We start from the raw sequence: 9,720 nt of genomic DNA, 5'->3' as shown, positions 1-9,720 counted from the left end.
AGGCTGTAACTCGAGTCCGCCTCTTCATTATTAAACTGCAGTAAGTGTAACTTGAGGTTAACATCTGAGATAATACAATAAGGTAGAAATCAAGCGTGTTCCTCAATCTTGTAATGCCTTGTTTTACATTGCAGAATTGATGTCATACGGCTCGTTCACTGAATCGCTGGCCGTCTCAGTGATCAGCCGTAAAACAGTGATTCTGTCCTAATTCCCTTACATATTAATGGTGGAGTTCCCTTTAAAATCTTAAATGATTCCCTTTGAGCTAAATTGACCTGTTTCCCTTACATTTAATGGTGGAGAATCCGGGGCAGATTAACCTAAATTGTGAGCATAAACAAAGTTATTTCATATTTTCATTGCTGCGGATGAAAGATGAGAAGTTTCTGGTGTGTGTGTGTGTTGCGTGTGTGACGTAAGCAGCGCGCGACCGCTTGAATGAATGCAGAGAAGGCTGTAACTCGAGTCCGCCTCTTCATTATTAAACTGCAGTAAGTGTAACTTGAGGTTAACATCTGAGATAATACAATAAGGTAGAAATCAAGCGTGTTCCTCAATCTTGTAATGCCTTGTTTTATAGCTGAATTGATTTCATTGCGTGTTCCAGTGTTTTTCAATCGCTATACTCCCTGAATCTCAGTCACCGTTAGCTGAACGGAGCTAAACTGCAGTAGTTAAAAGGGAAATAAATCGGTGGATAAAGAATAGTTTTGAGTGTGTTCCTCAATCTATTTATCAAAGCCTTATTATTCATAGTTTGATTTGCCAATGCGTGTCCCATTGTCATGCCATGTTATTCGACTCCCTGAGTTAAACTTTACGAGAATAATGCTTGCCTGCCTGTGTCTGTTCACAAAGTAAATTTAATTTCACTTAACACTGCGTGTAAGTGAATATTAACTTTGCACCAACGGCGAAGAAAACCTGTTGTTTACGTGTCCAGAGGAACTGGCACAGAGATTTAAAGATCTGCTGAGATCGTTATCACTGTTTCCCCTAACTGCAGCATAAAGCTGCTATTTGAATAATGTTAAATTCCAGTATGCTGAACAGCTACTAGAGAAAGCCAAGAATGACATCAGAAACAAGAATTTTGAAATCAGTACCTTGAAAGACCACCTTGAAAGGTATAGAACTGAAATGGACAATCTGACCCAACAACTAGACGATACCAACGATGAGCTCTACATGGTCAGAAAAGAACTCAAAGATGCTTATGAGCTGAAACAAGAGCCAAGAAAAGAGAAGCATCTCTCAGCCTCACCACTGCTGAGCAGAGCAGAGTCCCATATCCAAGAACTGGCATATGACGAAAGGCGCGAAGGGCCACAACCCAAAACCTCACCTGCCTTCGCCACACAACCCTTTCCTGCCAACGAAAGAATACCTCCCATCCAAGCAGACCTTGGAGCTGCACATGGGATGACCATCAAAGACCTCAACAAGCTGTCTAAAACCATCAGCAGTTTCAATCCAAACTCTGCAGAGGGCCACATCTGGAAATGAGACCTCGTGTGACTGAACGAGACAGGTTATACCTCCTTAGAGCCACGTCCAGTCCTGAGGTACGAAACAGAGTCTTCCATCAAGAGCACAGAGAACGTGACCCCCACGCCCACGATAGTTACAAGCCCAGCCGCTGGAAAAATCCATGGGAACAGCCACGCTTCTCAAGAAACTCAAAAGATAGGAACAACTGGAAACCTAACCAGAAATCCAAAGGTAATCGCCTGACTCATCCAAGAACAACTTGTGTGAGTAAGCGACAACAAAACCCAACTCAGTACCACTCAGACATGCACAGTGCTGAGTATGCAGAAGAGCAAGACAGCTTACCCTCAGACGACATGGAACAAGTCATGAGACAAATGAAAGAGTTCCTTCAAGAAAAGCTGAACATGGATGACCACAAAGTTGAGTCATGCTCACTGTGACCAGTGACAGAACAGAAGGCCGGTGATCACCTGGTACACCACATCAGAGATGACAAGCACCTGTTCAACAACCACCCAGAACGAGCAAGTCTCTCACGGCCAACTGTTGATGAAAACTCTGAGGTACCAAAGAACATCACCTCAGTCACCCACCGCTCACTAACAAACTGTCAAGTTAACTCCAACTCCAAGAACCACATTCCTGTCTGTGCAACAGCAACCACCCAAGCACAGAAGGTCAGAAAGTCTGCCACAACCAGAAGGCAGCTGGTAGCTCCGACTGTCTGCTAAAGAACTTCCTGCCTTGCTGGACTGACCCCCATTAGATCATGGACACGCCCTCATCTAAGCCAAGGATGCAGAGAGCCCGTCTTCACTGACATACAAGAAAAGGGGGGAGACAACACAGACTGAAACAGATCTGACCACACATACACTACACCATTAACACACACACAACCTTACCTACACCCAGAGGTAACCACATCTACTGATAACACATTCAACTAACATTTTCTTCCCACAAGTAGAATATCCAAATTTAACGTAACATAAAGTTACATAGGCCATCCATTTAAAACCCTTGAACTTCTAAATCCATCCTCTATGTTCTTCATAAATCACATATTATTTACAACTATCAATCATAAGACTTATACATTCACATTCCCTTGTAATCTGCACCACAGGACAGCACAATTAATATTTGTCACAGTGTCTGGTTGTGGTGCCCTGGACTGGCCACTTGAGGGCACTCTCCCGTTTTTATGTTATATGTGGTGAACTCCAGATAACATCAAGAAGACATGGGAAGACAAATACAATATAGCAGCAGTGACAGACAGAGTGAGCATGGTATATATAGATGGCATAAAGAGTAAATGACTAACAGGTGAAAATGATCGGAACTGATAGCCAGGTGCTCATGATCAGACAGAATGACAAGCAAGGGACTATGGGAAATGGAGTTCAACACATATAACATAAAAACGGGAGAGTGCCCTCAAGTGGCCAGTTCAGGACACCACAACCAGACATTGTGACAATATTTGTGATTTATGAAATCTGTGATTGGCTTAGAACAGTAAATCTGTCACTCCGATTGGCTGTCGACCTACTTTTCAAAACTCACGTTTTTGGACAAATCTTCTATATTGGTGACAGAGTCTGCCTCAGTAATTGGGTGAGTTCTGGGTGCCAGACATCCACAATGAAGATGAGTCTGTAGCTTTCTGCTTCCTGCCAGACTTCATGCTCGAATGAGTCGTCAAATATTAACACTTTTCCTTCTTCTCACTCCCTGAAAGAGAATCAACATTCACTGAATCAATTTTTAATTAATAAAAGCCATGCCACATATTAATCCCCAATCAATCAATCAATCAATCAATCAATCAATCAATCAATCAATCAATCAAACAATATAAAATAGGCCAACTATCCAAGGTTTGTCTACTCGCCAATTTTATTCACATTTGATGCTTGCCAAGTGTTAATTTAAAGGGGTCATATGATGTTGCTAAAAAGAACATTATGTCGTGTATTTGGTGTAATGCAATGTGTTTATGCGGTTTAAGGTTAAAAAAACACATTATTTTCCACATAATGTACATTATTGTTGCTCCTCTATGCCCCGCCTTTCTGAAAAGCGTTGATTTTTACAAAGCTCATCTTTCTGAAAAGTGAAGTGTACGTTGATTGGCCAGCTATCCAGTGCGTTGTGATTGGCCGAATTCCTCAAGTGCGTGACAGAAATGTTACGCCCCTTACCTTACTGTGATGCCGTGCCCCGGCGCGATGAGACAACACCAATAAAACCCATTACAAACTAGGCATTTGTTGCATCCAGTGGGGACATAATAGGCATAGTAGGCTACTCTGCAGGTTCAGGAAACAGTCTTCCACAAAATGCGCTGCACACATCTGAATATTTGGGTTGAACTGTTCTGGAACAGTGTTGTAAATACAACTTAACCACTGATTTCTAGTTGTGTCCTCTTTTGGAAGGCCAAACAAAGTAGTTTCACTTTCACAATGAAACACACAGCGGGCTTGGGTGAGGAGCGGCCGGCTGGCTTGCGGCAACCACATGTGACGACCCTGGGCTGGACTGCGCTTCGTCCGCGGTGAAAGCTGATCCGGCGATCCACAGCGCGAAGTTGATGTATTTCCTCAGCGACCAGCACAAGGAAACATGCTCTAGGCATGCGGCGGCGGCGGCAACAACAATACTACAGCGAAAATAAAAGTTATGCCTTCTTTCTTTGCATGTACATTTGGGCGGTGTTATGCAAATCTTCCCACGTAGTGATATAGAGACATGTGGGGGCATGTTTCAACGAGGCGTTTTAGGAGGGCGTGGACAAGTCTTAACTTTTTTAAAAATCTCTTTGGGTTTGAGACTTTAGTCTTTGCAACTTTAGGGATCTTCTCTATGCACGAACAGCTTGTAACACTCCAAAGAGAAAGGAAATTTTGAAATTGCATCATATGACCCCTTTAAAACCCTGTAACCAAGTTGGAGTGGAAATGGAGCTGTCAATAGTGTTCCCTGAAACATTTTAAAAGTTTTGTAATCAATGCAGTTTTACTCAATGAGTGTAAACTTGTGTTTCTATGATTTAACTGACCTTGTTTGGTTTGTACAGCGAATCCTGCATCCCTTAGAAGGGATGATGAGGCCTAGATGCATTCGTAGACGACAGTTGGTGGGACCAGTGTGAGGCCATACATGACTACCAGCTTGCATTACTGAAAATTTTATCTAAAAAAAGGAAGATTTAAATAATTAGGCAACAGTTAATAAACAGAAATAAGCATTGTAAAAAGGAGACATGGTGAAACTAAATTAAAAGTACAGCTAGGCAAGAGGAACTTAGCTATAACTGATTTTTGGGGACTGACCTGGCCTCTTTTGCAGCTAGTGGCCTCTGGGTAATGTTCCAGCAAAGCACAGGTTTTTGGGACATAGCGACATGAAGAAGCAACCTTTCGACATGAGAAAGAGTAAAACTTGTATACACATTATGTGTCTTCCCCAAAAGTGTCTCAGTATTAGATACAGAAAAACGCTGTAACACCACCTAAGACAAGCAAATTCAAAGAAATTCACACTAGGTGGCTAAAGGAAGTGACTCTGTTTTCACTTGTAGCTGAAAAAACATGTGGATTACACGTAAAATTATTTTCTCAATTAAAAAAAATTTGCTTTTTTTTTTTTTTTTTTTGCTATTTCCTGAATTAAGTTGTGGTCACATTAGCTTAATTGCAGAGAAATTGCACAATCAAAAAAGGTTAATTGTGTATTGTACATAGCATAGAGATGTATTAAGAACTGTTCACAAAGTGTAAACCTAAAAGTGCCAGAGGGTAAATTTTACCCACGCACATGGCAACTGTATTTATATGGCTAAAGAACATATTATTTCACTGTGTTATGCTACTGTCTTCACAAAGAAGTGTCTAGAGTCATGAAATGATTGTGTCTAGTCATCAATTATATTTTTATCCTGTTGTTTTATGTCCAAGACTTTTTAATGCAGGCTACACTAATCCATAATGGTCAGTTGCCTAAGCTAAAAAAAAAAAAAAAGTCTGCACTGACAATGGAAATTAGAAGGTATTGGTAATAATGAGCAATAATAATTCACCACACTGCATAGGATGATGCGATGAAAAATTCAAGTGCACAGCTTCACCTAAATATTTATTAATTTGTTTAGTTCTATCATTTATAATTTAATAAGAGAACAACACCATTAAAATTTGGGTAATCAAAAAAATGGTTTTATTCATTACATCATAGATCTGATTTTTTTTTATTCAGGAAACGGCCAGACTAGAATAGCAAAACAGTAGCGAACAATAAACGATATGGAAAGACAAAAATTAAATAATTAAACCAAAGTTTGACCAATTAGAGTAACCGGAGGCTAAAACATGTAAATATAATATCTAGATCACTGTCAGATGAGCCGTCAGATGCTGAGCCGACCCAGGACGCATAACTTACCATCAGACTCTCCATCACTCATGGCATTTAGTGTTTCTAACTAAACTTCTAGCTTCTGCTTCCATAAATCGCCTTTATTTTGACTTTATTTATGAAACTCATAACCGCTAAATCAGTGAGTGAAAGGTGTAGCTTAGAAATGTACAATGTTAAAACATAAGCAGCAAGAAAATGACAGCGCGAAAATACATGCATTATTTAGCGGGTAAATGTGACCCGCCTCTGCTTATAGGTATAAATGCCCCGTTTTTTGATCTGGTTTTATCTAAATAATTTTTAACAACATTGGATTGCAAATTACATAATTTTAGTAAAAGTCAATGACTGGGATATTTAATATCTGTTAGGCTATGTACATTTGAAAAACAGCCACGGGTAAAATTTACCCCGTGGCGGTTAGTGTTAAATTAAGCAGGTTTTCAGTGGTCAATGCTGTGAATTCACTCCTGATCGCACAGATTCCTATTGGAATATTGGTATTTTGGATGCAAAATTTTGCACAGCAACGGTAAATGTGACTACAACTTAAAGAAGTAAAAACCACTAAAAACAAAAATCCCAAGTTAGGCGCTATCATCCCTGTGACCCTACATAGGACAAGCAGTTGAAAAATGGATGGATGTATATCCAGTGTAATTATATAAGGAATTTGTTGGTAAATGTAAGGTACATGTTGGTGGATATTATATATTAATTATATATTTTACCCTGCTGCCACAGTGTAAACTGGCCCCAGTCTCCTGTCTCTCTCAGATTTTCATCTTCAGGCAAGAACTGCCCACTGTTGCTATCTAACACTGACAGTGCTTCATCTCTAATGGTCAACCAGTTACGTTCCAACATCTGTAAAGACATATATGAACACAATGACAGCAGAACAGAGAGATAAGCATACAAAGAGCACTTCCTTCACTGTTAAAGTGATGAATAATTAAGGGAAGGTTCAATTACATAGGGGCAGTTGTGGCCTAATGGTTAGGGAGTCAGACTAGTAACGTGCAGGTTCAATTTTCAAGGAAATGTAGGTGGGGACAGAGCTCTCTTCCACACTCAAGAAGCATGCCAAACAATGTGTAATGGATCACCACTGGGGATTTCAGGAGAAGATGCTGTTTATGTGAATTTTAAATAGTGTTTATCGATATTAATGTTTTTAGCTTAATTTAACTTGAAATAGCGATTATGTGCATTATAATTGTGAAGTTGCATACAGTATAAGATTGGAACAGAACTGGGGTGGGGAGCTTTTAATGCATTAAGTGTAAAGAAGTTAAACTTTTAAAGACGTTTCTCGAGACACTGCACTTCTGATTTAAACAGTGTAGACAGCTGTTGCCGTGCAGTTCAGTCTGCAGGGCGTGCTGATTAACAGTAAGACAAAACTATTTAACACATGCTATTTGATGGTTAACACAAATAACACAATGTGAAAAACACAATATTTTTAAATTTTTTGAAGAATGTGTGTCAAAATATCAAAAGACCCCTCACTCAAACCTCATTTAGACCCCTTTGACTTTCTTTGCAAGTAAAGTTGTAGTAACTGGATGATATACAGTTGTGCACATAAGTTTACATACCCTTTGCAGAATATGCAAAATGTTCATAATTTTAACAAAATAAAAGGGATCATAAAAATTGCATGTTATTTTTATATTTAGTACTGTCTTGAATAAGCTATTTCACATAACAGATGTTTATATATACTGCACAAGACAAAATAATAACTTTATTTATAAAAATGACCCCATTCAAACGTTTACATACCCTTAAATCTTAATACTGTGCGTAATTTCTTGGATGATCCACGACTGTTTTTATGTTTTGTGATAGTTGTTCAGGAGTCCCGTGTTGGTCCTGAGCAGTTCCACTGCCTGTTGTTCTTCAGAAAAATCCTCCAGCTTCTGCACATTCTTTGGTTTTCCAGCATTTTCTGCATATCTGAACCCTTTCCATCAGTGACTGTATGATTTTGAGATCCACCTTTTCACTCTAAGGACAGTTGAGGGATTCATACATAACAATTACAAAAGGTGAAAACATTTACTGATGCTCAAGAAGGCAACACGATGCATTAAGAGCCGGGGGGTGTAATCTTTTGAACAGGATGATGAGGAGTAATTTTTTCTTATATTTTTATTAAGTACATAAATATGTAAATGTCTTTGTAGTATACTTAGCATGAAATAAATGTATTTCAAATACATTTTAGTATATTTATTTTTCACTAGGGACATACCATCAGAATGTAAGTTATTGGTTACTAGCTAGCTACACCTCACTGACAATGAATTCTGGATATTTAACGAGTTTGTTTGCCCATATAATCTTTAAGGAATTTGTGTGTAAACTTATATGGCTTGCTGTCCCCTGGTGAGGGGCTCGATGAAGCAGCTTCAACTCGAGCTCTGATATACCCCCAGGGACTTGATATAGGATGATTACGAAGGGCAAGGTACCTAAGATGAAGGTGGAGTTTTGGGGAGGTGGAGGGATGCTGGAACAGCTGCGACTGGAGAGAGGTAAGCAGCTGCTTATATACTCTGGCTGTTGATTGAAAGATTAGATGGGCTCGCTCCTCCCTAACTTACGTTAAGGAACTTCATTTAATGAGTTCGTTTGCCCATATAATCTTTAAGGAATTTGTGTGTAAACTTATATGGCTTGCTGTCCCCTGGTGAGGGGCTCGATGAAGCAGCTTCAACTCGAGCTCTGATATACCCCCCAAAAGTGCAGAAATAAATTTGGGACAGCAAGTTGAGTTTAGCGAGATCAACATATCTGAGGGTTTAAGTATACGGGATACCCAAGTACTTGAAGAATAATGGTGATACCCCCCCAAAAGGAGTGAAATTTTTAAGCTATACTAATGATGATGGTGAGAGATGGGGCTTTGGAACTTTAATTAAAGAGCATCTTACTGCTGCACTGCTGCGGCAGTGACTTTCCTGGAATTACTCCTGCGGGAGTATCAACGGGAGAGCCCCCATAGTTAATAACATGGAGGATCACATGGCGATTCGGAAAGGGGGAGCCCCCACTGCGCCCGAACAGAAAGCTCACACTGCGATTCGACCGGGAGAGCTCCCGCGCATTTGAAGGAGAGAGCTCCCTATATGTATCAAAGGAGATCTCAATCGCAATCAAACGGGAGAGCCCTCACTGCGATTCGAATGGGAGAGCCTGGACGGCATCTGGATGGGGAACCCACGCGGCGATTCGAATGGGAGAGCCCATTCCAGGAGTGGTAGCTCACACCAATTCGAAAAGGGGGAGCTCTCGCTGCATCCGGATGAAATAGGGGCCCTGCGGGACTAAGTAAGCAGAAATGCGCGGAATAGTAGGGGGGATGCGGTCCGGACTCAGAAAGATGCTAGTGTTTGGTGAGCTTGTCTAATGTGGTGAAGATCAGAACGAATGTATGTTTCGAAGGTATGAGACGTCCATCGGCCCAGCATTTTGATTTGGTGTTCGGAAAGTCCCCTCTGTGCTGCTGTGGTGACTGCCCCAATGCGGAACGAATGGGAAGAAAAATGTTTAGTTGGGATGCCGGATCTGCTGAGGATGGCTTTGAGGTTATTTTGGAACCAATGTCTGGAGGCAGGAAGGTTTTTATCATCGGTAAAAAGAGGGTCAAGAGAAGAGGTAATTTGGGATTTCCTCTGGTGAAGAAAAAGGGCTATGGACTGATATGGTTGGATGGGGGTTGGCAAATTGAAGATGAAGATTGAATGGCCGTGTTTCAGTTGGTCAGTTTTGCTTTGTTTGATG

The 9,720-nt window shown here is 40.5% G+C and overlaps 1 long non-coding RNA gene and 1 pseudogene across 1 annotated transcript; both read right to left on the bottom strand.

The window, feature by feature from the left end:
- Nucleotides 1-2,991: 2,991 nt before the first annotated feature.
- LOC107561532 (uncharacterized) lies at nucleotides 2,992-4,927 on the bottom strand. The gene is made up of 3 exons (XR_001605866.1): nucleotides 4,842-4,927; nucleotides 4,568-4,701; nucleotides 2,992-3,237 (listed from the first exon to the last, which is right to left on the bottom strand). It is a non-coding gene; the product is annotated as an uncharacterized lncRNA (long non-coding RNA).
- A 1,595-nt stretch (nucleotides 4,928-6,522) lies between these two features.
- The window catches only part of LOC107561527 (aspartyl/asparaginyl beta-hydroxylase-like), a 24,044-nt pseudogene continuing 20,846 nt past the window's right edge, over nucleotides 6,523-9,720 (bottom strand).

The sequence above is a fragment of the Sinocyclocheilus grahami genome, unplaced genomic scaffold, assembly GCF_001515645.1.
Source record: "Sinocyclocheilus grahami isolate Dianchi unplaced genomic scaffold, SAMN03320097.WGS_v1.1 scaffold777.1, whole genome shotgun sequence".
Lineage (NCBI taxonomy): Eukaryota > Metazoa > Chordata > Actinopteri > Cypriniformes > Cyprinidae > Sinocyclocheilus > Sinocyclocheilus grahami.
Note: the sequence above shows the minus strand (reverse complement) of the source record. Positions and strands in the feature narration are given on the sequence as shown.